Source organism: Mus caroli, chromosome 9 (genome assembly GCF_900094665.2).
Source record: "Mus caroli chromosome 9, CAROLI_EIJ_v1.1, whole genome shotgun sequence".
Lineage (NCBI taxonomy): Eukaryota > Metazoa > Chordata > Mammalia > Rodentia > Muridae > Mus > Mus caroli.
The window spans coordinates 10,317,678-10,334,812 of NC_034578.1; the positions used below are offsets into that span (position 1 = coordinate 10,317,678).

The 17,135-nt window shown below is 47.0% G+C and overlaps 1 long non-coding RNA gene across 1 annotated transcript; it reads left to right on the forward strand.

The window, feature by feature from the left end:
• The first annotated feature begins 4,294 nt into the window (after window positions 1-4,294).
• LOC110301107 lies at window positions 4,295-16,502 on the forward strand. Its single transcript, XR_002378682.1, has 4 exons — window positions 4,295-4,679; window positions 7,870-8,030; window positions 12,166-12,361; window positions 16,328-16,502. It is a non-coding gene; the product is annotated as an uncharacterized LOC110301107 (long non-coding RNA).
• The last annotated feature ends 633 nt before the right edge of the window (window positions 16,503-17,135 follow it).

Sequence of the window (17,135 nt, forward strand, 5' to 3'; positions counted from 1 at the left end):
GACTCTTCTCCTGAAATATTTCCTCCAGTTCAATTATTAAAGGGTGAATTTCTAGATGAGCAGGGACACTCAAAACTCCAATTCCATTCTGTGACTCTGACTGTCACCACTGGTCATTCTATGTGCCTCTGTGTTTAAAAAACATTTGTGTACCGTGTGGCATCCTCTAAGTAAGTCTCAGTGAAAGTGGGCAGCAAGTAAAAAGGAAGTGCAAAGGACCGGAGGCTGGAGCACACAGTGACTGAGGTTTGCACAGTGGTAGAAAATGGTATCAGAGTTATAAGCGAAGCTGTGGGTCACACAAGGACTTAGAGAACACTTACTCTAGTTACTTGTTTCCACAATGGTGTTGCATAAAACAGCTGGACAGCCCAGGACTTAATCCATACGTAGCTTTGCCTGGGAGTTTTACAGTTCTGCTGAGCTCAGATGCGACCTGTTCACTAAGGATCAGCTGTTGGTTTGCAAGGCTGGCTAGTCTGGGATGGCCACATTACTCTGTCCAGCTGTTGAGGGCAAAGGTTTGATGACTAATCTTATGCCAGCTTGAAGGAATTTAGAATCTCCTAGGAAACACGTGTATCTGTGAGGACCTTTCCACAGAGATTCAACTGAGGAAAGAAGGCAGGTCTGGACCGAAGACAGCACCATAGCACAGGCTGGGGTCCCAGACAGACTAAGCTGCTGAGCTCCAGCTTCCTGACTGAACACAGTGTATCTAGCTGGGTCACATTCCTGCGGCCACAGCTACAGCTGCTCTTGCCACCATGCCTTCCCCTCTGTGGACAGTATCCTCAAACTGTGAGCTAAAGATGAACCTTCCTTCCTGAAGCTGCTTCTCCAGACATTTTGTTACAATGTGGAAAAGTATCAATACCATCCTGCAGCCAGCTTAGTCTTGTTTATGTGGATACAGCAGGGTTCTGAAAGAGACCAGGCTCAGAAGTGGCACATTGTCATTTAAGTTGCTTTCTGCAGGCCAAAGCAAAACACAGGGCCAGATTTCAGGGACCAGGATATAGACCATGCCCCGTGGAGCCCCGTGGAGCCCCGTGGAGCCCCGTGGAGCCCCGTGGAGCCCCATGGAGATGGACTGTACAGTTGCTTTATAAAGGAGACCTGGGGATTAGTGGAGCCCATAGCTACTATGCAATCAGCATAGTACACACTGGAAGGATTTTGAGTTATTCTGAGCATCAAGGAATGTCATCAAGGTCTGGAGGAGGAGATGTCCCTGGACCAACATATGTTTTAAAGTGTAAAGTGATCATTCGGACAGATTAGTCAAATGTGAACCACAGGCGACAGGGTCAAGGAAGCTAAGAGAGAGGTAGTGGTGAACAAAAGGAAGATAAGATTCAACACAAATACTTGCACTTTAATGCCTGGGCCCAGGTAACCTGGACGCTTCTGGATTCGTTTAAGGATGAGCCAAGGATTGGGAAAGGCATCCTAGATGGCTCTAAGTAGCAGGCAAAGTAAAGCTCCCAGCCAGGGCGTGGAGAACACTGGAGTACAGAACACTGGAGTGCAGCAGGATTGTAAGCGGGATTAGTAATTAGTAAAGCTCCCAGCCAGGGAGTACAGAACACTGGAGTGCAGCAGGACCATAAGCAGGACTAGGAGTCCCTAGAGAACACAGTTAAGGCTGATGTGTCCATCAAACATCCAAGTGAGAATGCTGATTACACAGCTGGGCAAGGAGCCTGAATGCAGCATAGAGACATTATTGTGGGAGATGCTGGTATACTGGTGACGCTTAAAGCATCCGTGTGGCTACAATCACCACAGCAGTAGGAATACTTAAAGCAGAAAGGAAGACAAGGGGCTAGGCCTGCAGTACTCCAGTAAGATGAGAATGTTTCCAAGCCTGAGATGGATCAGCCAATGGGACTGAGGGAAAACCAGAGGCCACAGAGTTCTGGAGGCCATGTGTGGAAAGAACATAAAAGAGTTGGGAGACAATTAGTGGGGTCACCACTAAACCCAACATCCGCCCGAGAAACGTCTGGAAGATGAAGGCCTTCTGAGAGTGTCTCTGGAATGGGGACTCCAAGCTCAATCACATTCACATTAGCAGAAAGCATGTGGTCTCAGTCAGCTGAGAGTGAGAAACTCAGCCTGCTGTGGAGGGCCAGTGAGCCTGCTGTGGCTAGAATTCTCAGTGCTTGAGATGAGAAGGTCGTCCCTAGGACCAGGCAGGGAAACTGAGGAACCAGAAGTACCACTGCCTGAAATCTCACCGCCACAGAGAAACACTGGGCAGAGAATGAGGAAATGAGCACTCGCCTATGAGCAGCAGCTGTGGTCAGAAGCGACCGTTGGTGGAGGAGAAAATGAAAGGAAGCAGGCAAATGCTGAGCCTGAGAAAGAAAACCTGTAGGTGATTTGAAGCAAGACATTTCCTGCCCGATTTGCATTGCTCCCAGTCCTGCCGTCCACACCGTCAGATCTTCTTACCAGAGCTCCACTGGCTTCAGAGAGCCAGCTTCTTCTTCCTGGTCCTCATTCTGCAACGTTCTGGCTGTCCCTGAGAGATAGACGGACCTGAACATGGAGTGAAACAAGCTAGAGTTAAGGCCTAGCACTACCAGAAACTGTCTGAACTCCAGTATGAGCTCATGGGATTGTTGGGAAAGAGGCTTCTATAGAAGGAGGGTTAGAAAAGTGTCTTTTAATTTGTAAAGTGTTACCTAAGTATCTGCACACGTGGTCCCAGGGACAAGCTTGGGAGATGTCCTTTCTATATAGTGTCAAGAGAAGGGAATTAAAAGATGGCTTCACATGGAGACACATGGGAAGACAGACAGAGCCAGAAGAGAACAATAGTAAGAGACCCCCACCCCCACCCCACAGTCTCTCTTCCCCCCCCCCCCCCCCCCAGAAAGTACTTGAGGCTGGGCTAGGATGAAGTTGCTCCTCTGACTTCACTGACCTCATTGTCTGTGTGAGGTTCTTGGTACATGGATATTTGATCATTCCCAGGAAATCAGCAGCCTTGAGGATGGAGGACAGGAAGACACACAGTCTGGAGGGAAGTCCCTGGGAATTCTGAGAAAGGAATGCCAGGAGTTATAGACAGCTCTGCAGACACTTAAAGTAGCACACAGATGAAAGAGAGACCCTGAGGGGAAAGCAGGCCCACAGCAGCACTGAAGCAGCATGTGTGTGTGTGTGTGTGTGTGTTTGTGCGCGCACGTGGACGTGCGTGGGCACACATTAATATCAATATCATTATCTTATTTGTATGGGTGTTGTCTGTACATATGTTTGTGCATCCATGGATGCTTGGGGTGGGTGTTAGATCCTTAGGAACTGGAGTTATACACAGATGGTTATGAGCCACTATTTGGGTGATGGGAATCAAACCCAGGTCCTTGAGAAGGGTATTCAGTGCTCTTGACCATGGAGACATCCCTCCAGTCTTATTACTATTTCTTTTTAAGTTTAAATTAGATTGATCTCCTAACTTTAGCTAAAAAATATAAAATTGAACACATTAATGGAATATCAAGTGGTATTTTCATCAATATAAACATTGCATAATGTCAATATGACATGTAAAGGGCATTAAATCAACTCCTGTGCTCCTGGGTTATTGGTCACAGTGTCCACGAACAAATGGAAACGGCTTCAGTTCTCATTACCTGGTAGATAGATGGGAAAAGCACGGTCCGTGCATGCAGCAGAATACTATGCAGTCAGGAAAAGAATGTGTGGCAGCGGGGATGGAAGCAGAGCTCATTACGTTGAGCAAATTAAGCCATGCATGAAAGCTAAAGTTCCACACACTCTGTGGCATAGGAGACAGCTGTCACAGAAGATGAGAGCAGACATAGGACACCAGGCTGGGGAGCAAGGAGGGAGGGGAGAAAGAGGTGGTAGCTGTGTTTGACCTGATTTAAATATCACTTTCTTTTTGTTTTCCTTTGTTGTCTCTCTTCCCCCGCCCCCATGATGCCTGAGGGTGGCTTTATAGGCTACTGCTGAAGACAAGCAAGTGTCTGTTCTACATTTTATTGGTTCCTCCTGCTCCTATCAGCACTACTGTTACTGGGGTAGGGCTCCTAGCTTAAGAGTCAGACAGCACTGACTTGTGTGTGACCCTTCCCCCTGCCCACGAATACTAGAACAGTGTACACCAGTTCCAATATAAACTGTGCTGCTCAGCGCTTGTACCCTGCAGAGCATCCAATAACTTTTGCTGAGCCATCCAAGCCCAAGAAAAAATAACCCACTGTGACAAAACAAAGGCAGCTTTAGCTCAGGCCGGTACCCGCCAGTCAGGAGAGGCAGGCAAGGGCACCTCTGGGCAAGCATGGTCTTTGGTGTGCTGCCAAGCTGACTGTCCTGAGTGTGACAAAGCAAGGGAGGGGCCCAGGGGGCCCCAGTCAATGAGAAACAGATCTGCCCTAAAAATAACAGTGAATGAACAGGCTTGCTTACACTGTCTTGCTTCAGAGCTGGTTTGGCACAAAATCAGACCTAATGATAGGTTCAGAAGGAAAAATTCATGGTTGGGATTTGGAATCCTTTGAGCCAACCAGTTATCCACAAACAAGTCCACAGCTCTTCCTCTGGGTTTCCCAGAAGGCCTTCCAGGACAGGTCTCTTGTCATCATGGAGGACTCCACAGTCCTATCTGGAGTCGCCTACTCCGGAGTGGAGAGATGGAGAAGGTAAACTCACACCGGCGCATAGTTCCAGGTCATACATGCAGGAGAAAGAGACCCTAAAGGAGAAAGCTTCTCTTGGATGGATGGGGAGAGGGGCTCAGCAGCTGGAGGGTCTACTTCAGCCCTAAGATATTTACAGAGCACTTCCTGAAAGAAGAGGCACCTGACTAACAGCAATCATTCCACCCACACGTTGCTTATCAACATGCATATCTCAGAGTGATTTAAAAATAAATTTGTGGGGGTGGAAGGTGATGGCTGTTACCAAAGATGCCTAGAGATTGTTTCCCTCCTGGGCCAAGTCCAGCTGTCTGGAAGCCCTGCTGAAAAGGTTCATGAAGGTTTACATGGGTTCTGGATGACCATGGTGAGACCCCAGGTCTGTTGGTGCTGTCTGTGAGGATAGAGGGGGCTGCTGCCTACCCAGTGCTCAAAATTTCCTACAAAGAGGAGAGCTGAGTTCCAGGTGGGGAAGGAGCAAGGTAGAAGGGAACCAGCTCTACCTCAGCACAGCTGAGGCTCTGCAGTCCCTGCCATTGGAAAAGAGGATGTAACAATGTGTTCCAGAAGGAATGGACAAGGCACAGTCATGGAGAAGCAGTGAGGACAAAGGGGATGGAAGGCTCCTAGAGGCCACTGGGCAACAACCTCTTAACACATTTGCTTTTCATGGCAGTGAGCTCCTGTGAGCCCTCCTGTCTTTCCTTGAGCAGAGAAAGTCAAGGGGAGTTTGTCCCAGAGCCCAGTAAACTTCTCCACAGATCTACCCTGCAGTTTGAATGGTCTCTTAAAGATTCTGTCAGAAGCCACAGCTTCTGATGACAGAGAGAAAGAGAGCAAGAGAGGAGAGAGGGAGAGAGGGAGAAAGTGAAAGGGAGAGATGGAGAGGGAGAGTTCAGGCACACTTTCATTCTACCTTCCGCTAGTCGTAAGCCAGCCTCTCTGAGAAACCTGAGGTCCCACAGAGCTATTATCATCTCTCTATCTCTCTTCAACTGACAAGATCGTATACACAGCATGTGCCCATTGAACGTTTGTATGTGGAGTAAATGTGTGAACAAATGATTCATTTCTATTTCCAGAGGATTCAGAGATTCGAGGAGTATGTTCTACTTAGAGAGAGAACAGAATGTTCCAGCCAACACTTGTCGTTTCTAAGGAGTCCATAATAACCGCCATCATGGCGATAACTGAAATTGACTGAGGAATTACTAGGGGACTCCAGAGAACAAACACGTCAGAGGAGACTGTTTTTACAAACCATGCTACAATTCCAATAGTCCAGACTATAATCCAACACGGTTGTCAGGAGAGGAGGAGGAGTGATGTATTCCTCATGGACCAAGGCTCATTTCCTGGCTGTGGCTTCCGTAATGACTGTACTTCAGTCCTGAGTCCTGTGCAACCACCTAGCAGATGAGAAGGGGGCACTATACAGAAAAAATAAAATCAGTTGAACCCACTTACCCTGGATCAGAGTTACAGAACCTTATCTGGATTACTAGGGATTGGGAAGTGTCTGCTGGCAACTAGATGTAGACTAGGAAAGAAGTTTGCTGTGTGTCCGCAGTGCTCCTGCCATCATACACTAACTTGCCTCTCAAGACACACTGGCCAGTCAGGTACTATTTTAGTTTCCATTTCTTACATTAGGAAACTTGGAACTCAAAGCAATGGTCACCGTCTAGTAAACAACAGAACTGGGTATTTTAGACTAACAAGACAGGCTTCTGGTGCTGAACGCTCAGGTAGATCAGCTAGTGTTCTGTGTATTGATGATATTTGTGTTCACTCGACTTAGGGGACCTGACATAAACAACTTAAGAGGGAGGGCATATTTTGGCTCATGGATTCTGCCCACTGTAGTTGGGGAGACATGATGCAGGGACTCCATAAGAAGGAGCACATGGCAGAATCCATTCACATGGTAGTAAACAAGAAAGCAAAGAGTACCAAAACCCAAAGCTGGGCTCTAGCTTACCTTTTCCAGCTAGCCCACACTTCCTAAACGTTCTGAATTCTCTGAAATAGCAACACCAGCTGGGAGTGAGTTTAAAGGCATGAGCCTATGGGGAATTTCAGATTTATACCACAGACCCCTACTTTCTTCACCATACAGGTACCCATATGGCTGACTTGGGCTTTCCTGGATCTAAACTTCTAATGCCATTTGGCCAGAATATAGACGACGCTGTGTGTTTCCCATTGCACTCACATGGTATGTGCTCTCAGCTCCACTCTCCTGAAGAAGAAACAGGGATTAGATGGCTTATATAACTTGGACATACTCCTTTGGCTAGTGCAGACACAGCCAGGCCAGACTATATCGTTCTTTAGTAGCTTTGGAAGAATTTTCTCTAATTTTGTCATATTACACTTCCCCCAAATTGAATATTAAAAATCATCAGTTCAACAACCCACTTCTCAGGAATGCGTAAAGTATTTTCAGGGTTACTGACCTCAACTCTGAGGTCACCCAGGTCAGACAGTCTCCTTAGCCTTCACACCAGATTCCATTCTTAATACCTCCAACAGCCCACAATCATTAGATTGGCACATCTAAAACTCATAGAGGTTCTACCCAGCCAAAACCATACAGGAAACAGAGAATCAGATATACCACTATGGTGACGCAAGACTAGAGAGAAAGCCCAGACTTCAGCAAGGGGTGGGTGGTTTTTCCAGGCCAAGTGCGAGCTAGTCCCGATTGTATTGCTGGATGCAGATGTATGAGTAGTAGCTGGGACAGGGTCTGTATGCCAGGCTCTTTTCTCTCCTCTCCCACAGTCTTCCCCAGTGTGACCTGTCTACTCTGGACAAAGTTTCTCCCTGCTAGGCATTAGCTTACCAAGAGTCTTCCTTTCTCTCTCCCCACCCCCTTCTCAAGGCATTCAGTACAATCAGACATCATACACTGGTTGGTCTCTGTGGGGAGGAAACAGGAAGTGAGTCTAATTAAAACAGTTGCAGCTAGAAGGAAGAATTCATGAGGACAACAGCAGTGAGATCTGGGGAAACTGGCGAATAAAGGCAGCAACAGGAGCTACAAGTCTTTGGGCCATTTGACTTCATGGCATCTTCAGTTATGAAGGTTGTACTGGTCACAACCATTGATTCCCTAAGCTATAAGATACTGGCTTCCCAGCTTCCCTGTGCCATAACAGCCTTTACTCTGTCACACACTTTTTTTCAGACTAATCTTCATAAAATCAACCAACAGCAGCAGTGATGGCTGATGACAGCATGAAGAAGAATTCTTCCTGTTGGAGCCATTGATCATCTATTCCCATGACCAATTGTGTGTTCCTATTACTGTAACAAAATACCTGAAGCTGGGTACTTATAAGAAAAGAGGTAGGTTTAGTTCATGATTTTGTAAGCTGCATTGTGCCCACTCTAACAAGAGTCCCTCTGACTTCATCACACAAGAGTGGATTATATAATTATGTACAAGGAAGGCCACACATAGAATGGGGAGGGGTCAGCTTTGCTCTTTCATGATAACCCTCTCAAGAGAACTCTCTGAGGTACGGCAAAAACTGTCAATTTCTTCTGAGGAAGAAATTTCTTCTGAGGAAGAAATCTTATATAGCCACACTTGAGGGACACAGTAAAACCACACCCAAAGCAAGTACTAGAGAGGTGCTGAGGGCCAAACTGGTTAGCAAGGGACCCAGGACACCCAGAGCTCTGGCCTTCAAGTCTCCTTCAAGTCCTCTCTGCCCACTCTTGGCTGTGTGGACTAGTACCTGATAGGTTCTCTTCTTCATTAAAAAAATAAATAAATAAGTAAACTTCTAAAGAGCTTATTTACAAAGGCTACTGGTCAGGTTACCTCTGAGGAGGTATATGCGTGTGTGTGTGTGTGTGTGTGTGTGTGTGTGTGTGTGGTGTATGTGTGTGGTGTGTGTGTTATATGTGATATTTGTGTTGTATGTATGTGTGTGTGTGTGCATGGTGTGTGTGAGGTGTGTTGTATATGGTTTATGATTTTTTTGGTTTATGTTGTATGTGATATTTGTGTGTTGTGTGTTGTATGTGATATTTTGTATTCTGTGTAGTATGTGTGTTGTATATGTGTGTGGTGCATGTGATGTGTGTGGTGTGTGTATGTGTGTGGTGTGTATGGTGTAATATTTGTATTGTATGTGTGTGTATGGGTGTGGTGTGATATTTGTATTGTATGTGTGTGTGTATGTGTGGGGGGGTGTGTGTTGTATGTGTGTGGTGTATGTGATCTTTGTGTTGTATGTGTGTGTATGCATGGTGTGTGTAGTTCATGTAGTGCATGTATGTTGTATGTGATATGTGTGTGTTTTGTGATGTGATGTGATGTGTGTGTGTGTGTGTACATGGAAGGTGAACTGTGGCTTCTCATTCTTTGATTTTTTGTTTTTTGGTGTTTTGTTTTGGTTTGTTTTGCATTGGTTTTTCGAGTCAGGGTTTTTCTGTATGGCCCTGGCTGTCCTGGAACTCACTTTGTAAACCAGGCTGGCCTTGAACTCACAAATCTGCCTGCCTCTGCCTCCCGAGTGCTGGGATTAAAGGCGTGCGCCACCACGCCCGGCGGCTTCTCATTCTTAAGCTGGTCCAAGAACCAGGGCTTTAGACTTCCCCATGCCTCTCAATTCCATATGAGTTTATTTGCCACCTGATGGAGAAGTCTGCCCTCTGTCCTAACTCCCATGGCTATGAACTTGGCTCATCCCTCCTGTGTTCTCCCTGTGCTCCGCCAAGGCTCTGTGCTCCCAGTGTTCATTGGCTTTCTTGACCTTCTTAGCCTTTAGTCTTCTAATAGAGACAGAAAATTCTCCTTCATCCACACTGAAATGTCTTCAGAATAAGCATGGGGTCACAGGTGGCTTCACCAGGTAGTATATGACCTGGCCATTGTCAACCTCAGTCCTGTCTCCTCTGCCCTGCTTCCCAGATGGTGTTCTCTGCCCCATTCTTCAGCAAACATCAACCTTGTTCTCTCCATGTCTTTGCCAGGCTGTTTATTTTGACAAAGCCTTACTTCCTAGCCCATTTCTTCATATTCACACCCACCTCCTGGCAGATACCCTCTTTTTAGTCTTCAATGTCAGCTTGACCTTCTCTGATCGATTCCCTTGCCTCACATTATCTCGGGGCCCCACCTTAAACATTGAGATAACCATGTACTTCTTTTTGTGTTGAAAATCTTACTGTCCTTGTAATTATTTTTACATGGTGACTCATTGTCTATGTTCTTAATAGAGAAGCAGAGCTGCATGTGAACAGTCTGCAGGGACTGGAGTGTTTGTATGCACGCATTGTAAACACTGCTCTGGAGACAGTTAGCTGACACCTCTGCAGTATCTAATCATTTGCATGTGGAAAGCTGCTACCAGGAATATAAACACATTGTGGTAGAGACCCATGGTGGGGGATCTCTAATAAAAAATGCTCACTGATGAACGCACAAAAAGCAGACATCAATTGCAAAGCCTTCTTAAAGGCTGGGGTCCAGGGAGGTGTGTACTCCACTAGTGAGCCTTTGAGAACAGATCTGAAGGGCTGCAAGGGAGAAGGTATAAAGTGATATAGCATTTCTCTTTATCATCTATGCTTTCCTGTCTCCTCCCTGGAAGTGCTGTAATAGTGCCACCATTCCTAGCTACTCAAAGCTGTGTGACAAATCATAAGAAACTTACCATCCAAGAACAATACATGTTTGTGATCTCACAGTTGAGCAGGCCCTCTGCTTTGCACTGGCATCAAAGCCTCATGGGAGCACCCGTGTATCAGAAGCCTGCATAAGAAGGGCTCTGCTTCCAGGCTCTCCCAGGCAGGTGACATTGTGAGTCCTGTTTTCTTGCAGAGATATGTCTCTCTGGTGGTTTACCTCGTCACATTAAGCAACCTAGAGAGGAGTCTCTGAACAAGTGGAATTGCCATACTTTCAGTGCAATCTCAGACACACACAGATCCACATCAGCTCACCTCTGGCACAGGGGCAGGGGCTAAAGCATTACAGAGACAGCTGTGCAATGGTGAGAATGATTCAGGGTGAGCAATGCAGAGTGCAAAGACCATGACCCACTTTAACCTCTGCCTACCCAACCTCCGAGACAGGGACATTCAAGAGGACCATATCCTGACAAATACCTTTCTGGGAAATTTCATAAACCAAATCGAAAACCAAGCCATTTGGTAACAGGGACCCACACACAGCTGTCTGTATTTGTTAGTCCTGTGTTTTGAGGAAGCTGATAACTGTGAGGGGATGAAGAACTTAAGATCAAAGAGGAAAAGGAACCAAAGTCAACCAAGCAAAGAGGGCCCCTGCTGTCAGGAACAAGGAAGAAGTGATGTGTGTGTGTCTTGTCTGTGTGTCTGTGTGTATCTGTCTATCTGCATGTCTACCTCTCTCTCTCTCTCTCTCTCTCTCTCTCTCTCTCTCTCTCTGCTGGGCTGGGGTGTATTCAGTGTGGTCATGTGTCTAACATCAGCTCTGCAAGGCTCAGTCCATCCTCAACATTCGGGTGCTGCCTGGGTATGTATGCCCTTATTTCTTGGCTCCAATGCTCCTCCAAGAGAAGCGTACCTTAAGCCTCAGTCTGGTTTATGTCCCATTACTACTGCTATCCCTCAGGGTATCTCAGGTACTATGCTCACGTGCTCCAGTACCAATTCCACCTTGTTTGAAGTAGGTCAAAAGGCTGGGTCAGCAGGCCCCTAAGACCTGCATCTTTATCCCCATGGGACAGAGGGTTCATTAAATACCTTTCCTCCCAGAGCAGCAAGAGGCCTAGACTCTGTCCCCACTGGCTGTGGCCTCAAGACAAGGAACCATGAGTTAAAGGTGACACACAGGTCATGCAGAGATGGCTCCCTAGTATTCTGCTCCAGTCCCAGGAAGCTCTAAGTTGGTTTTCATAGAGCCCTCCTGGTCCTCAATTCAGGAAACCTGCAAACCTTCAAACTTGATGTGAATGAACACCAAAGTCTAGATAGAGTCCACAAAAGAGCTTCGTCCTACAGCCTTCACTTCTGGTAATGTAATACATTTTAGAATCTCATCTTAACACCAAGCCATTTCCAGGGACTCCCTTACTTCTCACCTTTGCCCAACATTGGCCTCACTCCAGTTCTTACTGGGATGCTGAACACAGCTGTTAGTGGTCATGTCTCAATGTCTAGATGCTATACTGCTTAAGGAACCTTCTAGGACAGGGTTCCCTCTCCAATAAATCCACATCTCCCCTCCAAACCCAATCAGAGCACATGAAGAAAAGTCAGTTGTTAATCAAGTTCTCTACACCCCCATGAGTTGTGTAAAATTAGAGAAGACATTGTAACTATAACCCTCAGTTTGTCCATTCTTTAACAAGACTTTCACGTCCACTCTCCTCAACAGGGAGTGCTAAGGCAATTAGGAGAGCAAACAAAAGGAAGGATGCTTTTTAACCTTTCTTAAGAGAACAAGATGCTTTCAAGTTCTTTAGAAGTGCCTATTTTTATACAGATGAGGTCATCCAAATATCTCTGGAGCCAGCTGCCACCAGTCAGAGCTTTGGATGTCTGCTTTGCAATCCCTGCTGACCCACCACACTCATTCACTTGGAAAGTCCCGCCTCTGGCAAAGAGCTGCCCTTGAAGTAGGTACTTCAAAGGGGCCACGGGCTACTGGAAAGCCTTCAGATCTCTTATCTGAGGAGCAGGTAAATGAATCTGATGACATTAGAGGATCTTGACATAATTATAAGAGCCCTGCCCCTCAGCACTGTCCTTGCTGCTGGGACTAAGCTCTGAAGGACAGCACTTCAGGTTCTACCTGGTGTGGTGATGTGGTGGGGAGCAGGAACATCGGGACTGGGCCAGTGAGTCTGGGCTTAAGTGTCCCACCTCTGTGTTCCTTCTGACTGTCAGTCTCTGCTTAGATCTGCTTTTGCGTTTGACAATCACACTTTATTAAAGGGAATGAGGAAATGGGTTAATGAGTTAATGGGTAGGAATTGTAAGAAGAGGTCACATGCTAGCTCTGTATTTCAAAGTATCCCATCTGTCATTTTGTGATTATTATACACTATTTCCGACAAGCTAGTTCAAGTTATAGGAATTTGGTAAAACCATGTCAGTTCAATTACACAATCTACTTCATGTGTGACAACCAGGTTCTATGCAGGCACAGTGGGAAGCTATCTGGTGCAAGCATTAATGGTTTGCCATTTGAGGTAGCTAGGCCAAGATCTGAATTGTGATTTTATAGTCTACTATCCAGGGCCTTGAAGCAGATAACTCTCACAGCCTCAGTTTCTTTCTCTTTTTTAAATATTTTATTGATTCTTTGTGACATTCACATCACGCACACCAATCCCAGTCATCTCCTTGTCCCTTTGTATCTACCCTCCACCCTTGCAACCTCCCTCCCAAAGACAAAAGAAAAAAAAATCTCATCATGGAAGCTGTAGTGTGTCACAGTGTGTCACAAAGTAAACCCTTTTGTCCACACATCTTTATTTGAAAATGTCCATTGCAATGAGTCATTGGTGTGGTTTGAGGCCTCTAGCTTTTGATATACTATCAATACTGGGCCCTCATCAAAACTTCCTGCTGTTGCCCTGTGTTATGGAGATCCTTCAGCTTTGGATCTGCAGGACTGGGCCCATCATGTGCTCCAACAGTTCATAGATGGGGCAGATGTTGGGGTGGACCAACTTAAAGTCCTGGATCTGGGCCTGTGCAATAGCTGAGTTAGTCAGCCGACCAGGCGTCCTGCACCACACCACCAGGGCCAGCTCTCCAGCTCTGCCACAGGGGCAGTCAGCAAGGGGCAGGGCTAGCTCACCTGAGACTTTGCCACTAGAATCATATCTACTCTGCTGCTCAGGCAAGGCCCAGGGCTCCCTCCAGAGTGCTGTAGCAGGCAAGGGGTTGGGCCAGCTCTCCCACCTGCTGCAGGTGGTGAGGAGTGAATTGGGGGAAGGGTACCTCTCCCTCACCCCCCAGCACTGCATGGTAGAGGAATGGCAAAGTCAGCTCACCCCCACCTACCCACTCAACACCACTCCTGCCACCAGGGTCAGCTCTGCTATGCTGTCCATCCATGGTGCATGGACAGCTCTCCTGCATGCCACAGCCACTGAGGCATGGGCCAGCTCTGCACAGCCTTTGAACGTCAGTGTGATCCCAGGCAGCAGCCCAGACCAGGGACATCTGCATGACTTTGGCTGGTAAGATGAGTCACAGACACAGACCCCTGCAGCTGCATGGCCACAGTGGCAGATCTGATGCTTAGAGGCAGCACAGGGCAGTACTTCACCATGGCCTTGGGTGGCAGGGCAGGTTTCTCACATCAGGGTACTTCTCTCAGAGGCTCTGGAGTCTCCAGGTCTGCTTCTCTTCATAGTCCTCAAACCATTCTGCTTCTCTTCCTCTCCCATTTCTTCACCACATATAAACTGCAGTTGCTCCCCTGAGGGCAGGCCACTTGGAAGGCAGTCCCTTCAGAATTAATATTGAACTGGTGCCTCTGGGATTACTTAAGGTTAGCTGAGGTCCTCGTGACAGGATTAATGTCCTTAACTTAAGATACACCAGGAAGCTTGCTCCCGTGCTCCCTCCCTGCACTGTGAGAACACAGCAAACAGAAAGAGTTTGTGCTACTGCAAATAGAGGGACAGGGAGGCACATGGAGGGACAGGGAGGGACACAGAGGCATATGTCCCCACTCCTCCATGTCTCCTCTCCAGAGAAGTCCCGGCTGCACAGAGGCCTGGCATTTGCAGAGCCCTGGTAATGACACCTGAGCAGAGCAGAGAGGGGAAGGTGAAAAAGGAAGTTGATGACATGCAACTTCCTGCTCTTAATATCAACTGGAGCTTAATATTAATGACACGACTTTATTAATTTATATAGAAAATGAGCTGACACAGAGCTGCAGCCTAACCTGTTCATTTGTGGCAGATTGCACTCACATTCAATATCCTGGTGTCACCAAACACCAAAGCCTTTCTTGCAGTCCTGGCGCATTCACATGTGTAAGTGTAAGCCCCCAAATCAGTTATGCCGTGTTTTTTTCCTCCCTTTGCCTGCTCAAAGGTTCTCTACCCAGAAGCTGAGGTGGAGGTGCCAGGATGCTGGTTCAGAATTCAGCCTTTAGTAATGTAGCCCCCACCTCACTGCCCAGGGGAATGCACTCTTACCTGTCCACCATGAACCCCACACATCTGCAGACAGCTCACCTTCAATCCTCAGAGCACCCACTCCTTAATGCTTCCCTGAGGCACACCCACCATCATTTCAGTACCAGCCCTCCATCCCAGCATGACTTCCTATGGAGCCTGGAACGCAGCTCACCTACAGGATTCAGCATCTCCTCCTCCAGTGGTTAGTAGTCAACCACATCCAGAGAGCACTGTATTCTCCTGCCATACATTGAGCATAGGTGCCATCTTCTTCTAGGACAGCAGGTTCCGGTGGCCACGTCAGGAACACAAAATCCTCAGAGAAAAGAGGATGCACCAGGACTCATCTGAGAAGCCTGGGTCTCAGGAGGGTCTTTGGCACTTCTTAGCTGGGGTGTTAGACCTACAAGTCCCATCTTTGCCTCATTTTTTTCTCTGTTGAATTGAGAAAATAAATACAACCATTTCTTAGGGTCATTTCAACAATGGAATTAGATAATCCATATCAAGAGTTTATGGAAGGCAGATCTCTGCCTCCTTCTTCTGCCCAGTAATGATCATTGGGCTTGTAAGGTCCACAAGGTGCCAGGCCCAGAGCCAGGCAGAGACATGAAAGGGAAAAGAAATGTCCAGCACTGTCCATATCAGCTTTTGTCTCCTGTTCCCTGTTTCTTTCTGATGTTATAACTGCTTTGAAGAGCAGAAGCAAAGCCAGGCATGGAGATAAATGCCAGCGCTCACAGTCCTTGAGACTCTGAGGTCAGGGTGTGGCTATGAGTTCGAAGCCAGCCTGGGCTATAAAGTGAGTTTCTGGCCAGCTAGCCTATAGAGTGATCTTATCTCAAAACAAATATAAAAAGAGAGAAGCTACTGGGAGCTCCACAAACAGGTCACAGGACAGCATCTAACCCATGGTCGGCAGCACTGGCCTCTGCCTGGGCCAGTGTTTTTTAAGGCCACAGAGACTCAATTGGCCTTAGCAGGACACCATCCTTTTCTTCCTCAATTGGCCTTAGTGGGACACTGTCCCTTTCTTCCTTCACTTTTCTTCCTTTCACTTTGTCATCTTTCCAACATGGAAGTCAAAATCCACATGTGAAATCAGACAATCTGTGGACAAACATTGGCTGTACTGCAGAGCAGCCCACAACCTTGAATAACATTTAATGCATCGACCTTCCACTGTGCTCCCTTCCTGGAAGCTGTAAAACCTGCTAAGACCCTGGGTGAGTTACAGAGACAAAACACCTGTGCTCAGCTGCTGCAGACAGGTCCAGAGGCTTTTGGGAGCAGACTGCTAAGGTCTCAGGATATTTGTGAGCCTGATCTGGAGTCCCTGGCAGTACGTATGAGCCATACTGCCCACCTCAGTATCCACCCCAGTTTTTCTCCCGCTCTGAAACTGGACATTAAATATAGTGGACTTGCCACTAGATTCTCCCCCTGACCCCTGCCACCTCATGCCACCCCCAACCCTGCCTCTTTTCATCTCCAAAATAGTAAATGCAGTGAGACCACAAGCCTTTGGAGTTTCTGAAGACACCACATGAAGTTAACAGATTGAGCTAATGAACCCAAGAGGAAGAAGGAACACGTGAACTGGAAATATTCAGCTGAAATGAATTGGTATTTCAAAGCACAAAGCTCCTGGGAGATGCTCTTCTGAACAGGAGGATGTTCTTTAGGAGACAAGATTCGAGTGATTCCTCCAAGCCTTTCATCTGCAGACATTACCCCATCTGCAGAAAAAGATATGACAACGCCTACCTCAGCAGTGCTAACTGGGCTATGTACATTAAATATAGAAAGGTCCTGGGCATATGGTAAGAGACAGTGCGTATTTCTTGTGGTTGTTGCTATAGGGAAGTAAGCTGAAGTCAAGAGAAACAGAAGTCAGAAACTGGACCATGGAGCCTCATCTTGGCATCCTCGTTGTTACCTTAGGATAAACTTGGATAGCGTTGCCTACCTACAGGGTGGTCATGAAGGTCAAATAAACTGGACAGTACCTATCACAGGAGGGTATTAATTACGGGTTTCCCAACACTGTCATCAGCTCAGAACCACCAGAACCACCACCACCACCATTACCATCACCAGCACCACCACCCCCTTTTTTGAGAAACAGTGTCTCTATCATGCAGCTCTGGTTGTTCTGGAACTTATCAAGTAGACCAGGCCTTGAATGCATAGACATCCACCTTCCTCTGCCTTCCCTGTGCAGAGATTCAAGGCTTCTGCTACCATGGACTATTCTTGTAGCTTCAAGTGACACTTACAGATGTCTGACTCCTCTTCTCAGTGTGGT